General features: G+C 40.3%; 1 pseudogene; it reads left to right on the forward strand.

Annotated features, from left to right (window-relative positions):
* Positions 1-7,524, forward strand: part of LOC102499008 (WD repeat-containing protein 20-like) — a 34,700-nt pseudogene extending 27,176 nt beyond the window's left edge.
* Positions 7,525-8,136: the final 612 nt, after the last annotated feature.

The following is an 8,136-nucleotide window of genomic DNA, read 5'->3' on the forward strand; positions in this document are numbered from 1 at the left end:
ATCTCCTGGAGCTCCTTGTCTCTTTTCTCTTCCATCTCAGTTAGTTTGGTCACTACAAATATTCTGAATTCCTTATCAGACATGTCCACGATGTCCATTGTATTGACTGTGGGTGATGTAGGCTTAATGATTTCCCTTGAGGGAGAGGCCTTTTGTTGGTTGCTCATATTTTTTGAGGTTCTGCGATTGTTCCTAGTCATCAGGTAATCTGTATGTTTCTTCCTAACTTATTTAAGGTATCTCTGATTATTAAAAGTTGTACAGGCTTAGAAAATTGATGATTTCCCTTATGGTTTGCCTACCTGTTGCTCACAATTACCATTAACTGTTGCCACTCCCCTGGATGGCCCAAAGTCCTCACTGTTTCTAAGGAGAGGTGAGCCTTCAATTGACCTAATAAGCAACACCCCAAGAGCAAAGAAAAACAAAATGAAAAAAGGAAATCATGTGGCATGCAAAGTGCGCTGCACACTATTCACCGAAATTCAAAGAGTCCAAAGGCTAGTGGGAAAGTGTCATAAGATGAGTGACAGGACCAGGTAGGTCGGGCCTGCAGCCTGAGTCTGCCTGGTGCCCGGAACTGCTGGCCGACTCGATCAGGATTGCGAGTGGGGTGGGGTGGGAGTTTGCCTTAAAGTCCCAGACAACCAACCTGGGGTCCAAGGAGGAGGAACGGTGGGGATGCATGGAAATGTGGAAGGGTTGGGCCTGCAGCCTCAGTGCACCTGGTGTCCAGAACTCGATAAGTGTTTGGTAATATCTTTGAGTTGACTAACATATAGTGTATTTATTATGGGAAAATGCCTTTAGTATGATGTAATGATACAGAGTGATTGAATGTGAAAAAAAACGAAAAGAAAAGATAAAATATCAAAGAAAACAAAACAGAAAGTATAGTAAGAAAACAAAAGAAAAGAAAACCAACAGAAAAAAAAAGGAGAATACTCCCCATGAGAAATAAAGATGAAGATGTCTGCAAGTCCTCTGTACTATGTGAGGGAGGGAGGGAAAATTAGCAAGAAGAGGCATGGGGTGAATTATTTTAAGCTAGAAAATAAGAGAATAGAGAACGATTTTCACTGCATTTTCTAGCTTCTAGGGCCTGGTAGGAGAGGGGAACTGGCTGGGGCCTTCTTAGCAGTCATGTGGGGCCCAGAAAAGGGCAGCACATACAGATATGGAGATGCCTGAAAGTATCCTGCCTTATCTGGGAGAGTGAGAGGAAATTAGCCAGATAAAAGCTCAGAGGGAAAAAAAAAAACTTTCTTTCAATGTTAGAAAACAAGAAGATATAGAGAGATTTTCACTACCTTTTCTAGCTTCTGGGTCTGGAGGGGGAGCAGCACTTGCTGGGGGATTCAAAGCAGTGATGCTGGACCTGGAAAAGGGCAGGACACACAGAGGTCGAGATGCCTGCAAGTACCCTGTCCTTTTCTAGCTTCTGAGGTCTGAAGGAGGCGTGAATAAATTCTCATGCTTATTTGCATTCATTCATTTCTGTTGCTACTTTTGCACATACCCTAATAAAACTAAAAATACACCAACATTGAAGTACAATGAAGTCTTGTACATGTGTGATTACATCTCTCTGGTGGAGTGCTTGTGTCAAAGATCTTTGTTCTAGTGCTTTGCCACGTAAAGTTATAAACAAATTCTTACAGGCTTATTTCCATTCATCTGCCTCTTTTTCACTTACATATATGTCTTGATGGATTGAGGAAAACATCAACTTTAAAGAACAACAAAATGGGATTAGGCCTCTCTACAGGAGTGCTTGTGTCAAATAACTTTGGTCTAGTGGTTTGCTGTGTCAAATTATGAACGCATTCTTACATGCTAATTTTTGTTCATTTGCCTTTTTACCACTTACAAATGTACCCTGATGGAATTAAGGGAAAAAATTATAGTACAACCAAGTGTTTTATTAGGCTTCTCTAATGGAGTGACTGTATCAAATATATGCTCTATTGCTTTGCTGTGTGATATTACAAATAAATTCTTACATGCCGGGAACCAGCAATTAGCGTAATGTCGCTGGACTCCCACGTAGTAGACCGTGGTTTGCGTCCTGGACCCGGTGACTTAAAACTCACGCCGGGCGCGTGTGCATGTGTGCCCAAGATCCCTAGAGAAGAATGGAGGAGAAGGGATTGCGGCGTGACCATCCCCCCGGGGGGTGATTTCTCGCTTTCTGTCTCTATGTCTTCTCTGTCTGTCTGGCGAGCGCACGCGCCCTATAGCGAAAACCTCTCAAAAAAAATTTTCTTACATGCCTATTTGTCACTTATGCAAGTATCCTGATGGAGCAAAAAATCCACCAACTTTAGAGTTCAACCAAGTGCTTTATATATGTGATTAAGCCTTTCTAGTGGAATATCTGTGTCATAGAGCTTTGTACTAGTTCTTTGCTGTGTGAAGTCATGAATAAATTCTTACATGTTTATTTGTTTCCCTAGGCCAAAAAGGTCAAACTCAACTATCAGCTAGAACAAAGTCCTTCAGTTATGCAATGTGATTCCATGTGTGAAGTCTTTGAACCACAGAACTTTGTGATATTCCCTTCCCAAGTGCTGTTTCAGAGAAAAAAGAGACATGCTTAACTCTAGTTTGTAGACTCATTGCCTAATGCCTATTGAGGTGCACCACAAAGCTAAAACTTAAACCAAATTTTGAACTAAACATAAACTGTCTACATGTCTTTCAGCCCCTTGAAGTTGAGTAACTGTTGCAAAAGATTCTGTGATTGCACATTGCTAAGTGTAATCTTTAAAGGAATGTTTACAACCTTGATTTTAGTTGAAAGTTATTTCAGTTTGCCTAAGTCTAAAGGCTAAAAAGTCAACTATCACCTAGGACAAAGTTCTTTAGGTATGTAATGCAGTTCCATGAGTGAATTCTTAGGACCAAAGAACATTGTGATATTCTATTCCCAAGTGCAGTTTCAGAGAGAGAAATTCCATTCTTATCTTTGGCCATTACAATCATTGCCTAATGCCTCTGAAGTTGAACATTTTTTTCATTTACATATTTTTATTTCATGTTCTTTTATACATTCAATCACATTATTTAGCTTACAGAGTGAATATTTCAACATGTGAACATTTCTTAAAACTACAACTTGATAAGAAGATTCTTCATGGCTCCTGCAAACTAGTTATTTCAGGGTGCAAGAGAAATAAAGATTTTCTACTGAAAATTCAGCCTCCAGAAAGCGAGCAAGCATGGCAGTGGAGGCGAGCCTTCAGAAGAAGGGTCCTCATGGCTCCTGCAAACTAGTTATTTTGTGCAGTGCACTTGTGCACCACACAGATTTCTATTATGTGCTTAAAAAAAGAAAGAAAGAAAAACAATAATTACAAGTTTTGGATTTTTTTGTCTTTTTTTCTCTCTTTCTTTCTTGTTGTTGTTCTCTCTCTTTCATTTTCTTTTTTCTTGTCTCTCCACTCTTCAATATCCATTTAATGTGATTCTTGATGGATCTAAGGACACTGTAGCTAAACATCAAAATACTATAAGGGTTAACATATTCCTCAATATTTACTGAATCTGCTGCACCAGTGATCACAACAGAATGGCAAAGAGATTCCAGATCACCTCTTTCTGCTTGCTCCTGAACATTCAGATTGAACTTCAAGAATTAGAAAGAAACACACCATCTGTGAGATGACAAGAAATCACCCCAGGACCACAAGAAATATGAGAAAGCAAGAAAATACCTCTCCTCCAAGGGAAAAGAATAACTCCTCTTCTTCAACAAGCAGTTCAATGGAAGTCATGGAAGTGTCTGATAAAGAATTTAGAATATTCATAATGGCAATGCTAACAGAGATGGAAGAAAAGAGAGAATGAACTGCTAAATAGAAAGGAGAAAGAAGTTGACAAATTCCAGAAGGTGAGGAAATTCTTGCAAGATCTAAAAGAGGAATTACACACTTTAAAAAGGAATCAAGTGGAACTGTTAGAGATGAAGTCTATTATACAGGCACTCAAAATCTCCCTTGAAAGTATTAAAAGCAGACTAGATCATACAGAACATAGAATCTCAGATGTAGAAGAGAAAATTGCTGCCCTAGAAAAATCCACCACAAAAACGGAGAAAATGGTCCCAAAATTTGAGAATAATATATGAGAAGTACTAGATACCATCAAACATCCAAACATCTGAATAATTGGCATTCTAGAAGGTGAAGGGACCCATAAGGGCATTGATCATTTATTCCGTGAAATCCTATAAGATAACTTTCCAAACCTAGAGAGGTATTCAAAGATCCAGTCCCAAGAAATACAAAGGACTCCCAAAAGAATCAACCCAAGAAGATCTTCTCCAAGACACATTATAGCCGGGTTGACCAAAACCATAGACAAAGACAAGATACTAAAATTGGTAAGAGAAAAACATCAAGTTACCAACAAAGGACATCCCATCAGGCTAACAGCAGATCTCTCACCGGAAACAGTATGAGCGAGGAAAGAATGGGAAAATATATTCAAAGTGTTAAGAGAAAAGCAATTTTAGCCAAGAATACTGTACCCGACAACATTATCTTTCATGTGGGAAGAAAAAACTAGAACATTCTCAGATAAACAAAACCTGAAAGAATTTACCAGCACCAGACCAGATCTTCAAGTAGTTCTCAAGGGTGTGCTATATTAGGAAAACTAAATACAGACACACAGAAATAAGAGTTCCAAAACTAAGAAAGTGGTCAACTTAATTGCAGGGACAAGTCTGGAGTTGAATATTATATCCCATAATTTAATCTGGAAAATTGAACCACCACAGAAGGTAAAGTACTTGAGACTGATAGGTTCATGCACCTACCATTTGAACAGAATCCTAACCTGTTTCCTGGCTTTAAGCAAAGTTCCTTGGCATTTCTTTGATTTAAGTTAAAGCTGGTTTTCTTAGTAGTAACAAGTGAACTCACCATTGAAAGTAGTTAGGTTATGTAGGAAATTGTGTGATCAATGCAATGTGGGTGGGAAGGGAATGGAGGACAATTTTGGACACCGGAGGTGGTGTGAGAGGAGGGTGGTTAGGGACAGAGGGTCAGAAAGAGGGGTGGAAATGATTTTAGGAACTGAAATTGGAAATTTTTTTTTGTAATGTGCATGATTGAGTCACTATGCAGTGTGTACTGGATGGGAGATCGCATTTTGTGTGCTGTGATGATGCTTAGGGAAGGAATGTAAAATGAGTTACAAAAAAAAGTTTCAGGAAAAAAAATATATCTATTCAATGACTGCTGTAGGATATGTAGGCCCAGCTAGGTGCTACTTTATTGAGATGCGTAAAGTTAGACTTGTGTTCATGGGAATGTGTGTGTCACACCTGTGTATGCTATGAGGGTATTTGGATTGATGAGGGTCTTTGGTGATTCAATAAAATGTGGGGGGAAAACAGTATAGAAAGCAAACATATATACTAGAGACAGTGTGGGAGGAAAGTGGGAGGTGGCAGAGGGTAAGAGAGGGAATCAAGGATGGGGGGAAAAAGCAAAACACACAGAAAACAAGAAATGGAAGATCATTTGCTAAGAATAACATGTTTGTTGATGTGCTTGATTGAGACAATATACAGTATACTCTGGATGGAAAATCTCATTTTGTATGCTGTAATGATGTACAGTGAATGAATGTAAATAAATAAATTGAAATAAAAAAAATCAATTTGGCAATTATACCCAAATTAATCTACATAGATAACGCAACCCCAATCAAAGTACCAGAGACATTCTTCATGGATCCAGAAAAGACAATAATACAATTTGTCTGGAATCATAAAGGACCTCGTACTGCAAAGGCAATTCTGTGCAAGAAGAGTGGAGTGGACAGCATCTCATTTCTTCACCCAGAAGTATACTATAACGCTGTGATAATCAAAACAACATGGTTGTTATTGGCACAAAAACAGACAGGTGGTAATGAGGAAAAACTAATAGACAAGTCGCGAGTAACCTGCGTCAGATGGGTGCCTGGTTTGGAAAGCCTTTTCCTTGTCGCCTACTCGAGCGGGAGCATGTACTTGTACAACGTGGAACACTACATGAAACATTTAAATTTTTGTTAAATTACTTGTCCTCTTCCACGTACATAACCTTCCAGGTCTTGTAGTGATAAAAGTCATATATCATTATTTCATTCTCTGCCACAACAGCCCTCCACTGCCAGCTGCTGAAGCAGGGGGAGAGTTTTTCCATGCACATTTGCAAGAGCAAATCCACAAGGAACCCACTTCTTAAGTGGACGGCGGGTGAGGGGACCCTCAACAAGTTCGCTTTCTCCCCAGATGGCAAGTTCCTGGCGGTGTGTGAGCCAGGATGGGTTTCTGCGGATGTTCAACTTCAACTTAGTGGAGTTGCACGGTATGATGAAAAGCTACTTTGGGGGCTTGCTCTGCGTGTTCTGGAGCCCAGACGGCAAGTACATCATGACAGGTGGAGAGGACGACTTGGTGATGGTCTGGTCTTTTGGAGACTGCTGAGTAATAGCCAGAGGCCATGGACACAAATCCTGGGTCAGTGTTGTGGCGTTTGACCCCTATACCACGAGTGTAGAGGAGAGCGACCCTATGGAGTTCAGTGGCAGTGACAGGACTTCCAGGACCTTCTACACCTTGGTAGAGACCGAGCTAACAGCACTCAGTCCAGGCTCTCCAAACGGAACTCTATGGACAGCTGCCTCATCAGTGTTAGGTACCGGTGGGGTTCCGTGGGCCAGGACACTCAGCTCTGTCTGTGGAACCTCACTGAAGACATCCTTTTCCCTCACCAACCCCTCTCGAGAGCAAGGACACACACAAATGTCATGAATGCCACGAGTCCTCCTGCAGGAAGCAACGGGAACAGTGTCACAACTCCCGGGAACTCATTGCCGCCTCCCCTGCCACGATCCAACAGCCTCCCACACTCAGCGGTCTCCAGTGCCGGCAGCAAGAGCAGTGTCATGGACGGGGCCATTGCCTCTAGGGTCAGCAAATTTGCAACCCTCTCATTGCACGATCGGAAGGAGAAACACCACGAGAAAGACCATAAGCGGAACCATAGCATGGGACACATTTCTAGAGCAGTGACAAACTGAACCTAGTTACTAAAACCAAAACAGACCCTGCTAAAACCTTGGGAACGCCCCTGTGTCCACGAATGGAAGATGTTCCCTTGATAGAGCCTCTGATCTGTAAAAAGATCGCACATGAACGACTGACTGTATTAATTTTTCTTGAAGACTGTATAGTCACTGCTTGTCAGAACAGATTTGTTTGCACATGGGGACGGCCTGGTAAAGTGGTAAGTTTTAACCCTTAATGCTGCACCAGATCTAGAACTTGAATAGGTAGTGATTTTTTTTTTTTGCAGGAGGTGTGGGGTGTACAAGGAATGTGAATGACACTTCTTATTCTTAATGTAAATTTAAGTGCACCAGAGCCATAATTTTGGATACTGCATGCCATGTAATTCTGAATCATTTGATAATTCACCTTAGAGCATTTAAAAAATATAATCAAACTAATTGCCAGCCAAGTCAACCATCCTCCTGGGAGCACATTCAGCCCAAGGTTAAGCTCCTGTCTTAGACTATTTCGGTTTAGGAGAATCATGAAAGCATGGGGAAACAATGACTTTACAACGCCAAAATTAAAATTTATGCTTTAACTGGAATATTTTTGCTTAACTTCTCAATTAGACTATTGTACACCTGATCAGAGTGTGTGTTCAGTACAGATGGCCATTACATGTCATTTATAGTCCAATTTTTATATTAATCATAAGACGTTTAGGAATCTATGAAATTGAACTTTAGGAACAAAGCATTCAGCAGGGTTGATTGATATTATTTTTACATTGTTCTGGCAATCCACAGAAAGAGAAGAGCCTTAATTTTTAAAACCCATTTTAGTCATTTTTTGACAATTAAAAATGTTTAATAAACATCTTTTAAAAAAAATCAGACAGGTGGACCAATGGAACAGAATCAAGACACCAGAAATAAACATCTGAACACAAAGCCAACTGATTTTTGACAAAGGTTTCCAGTCAATCCATTGATAAAAGGAAAATATCTTTAGCATATGGTGCTGGAAAAACTGGATACCCACCTACAGGAAGTAGAATCTAAACCTCTACCTCTCACCATTGA

The sequence above is a fragment of the Tupaia chinensis genome, unplaced genomic scaffold (genome assembly GCF_000334495.1).
Source record: "Tupaia chinensis unplaced genomic scaffold, TupChi_1.0 Scaffold140684_1, whole genome shotgun sequence".
NCBI lineage: Eukaryota > Metazoa > Chordata > Mammalia > Scandentia > Tupaiidae > Tupaia > Tupaia belangeri.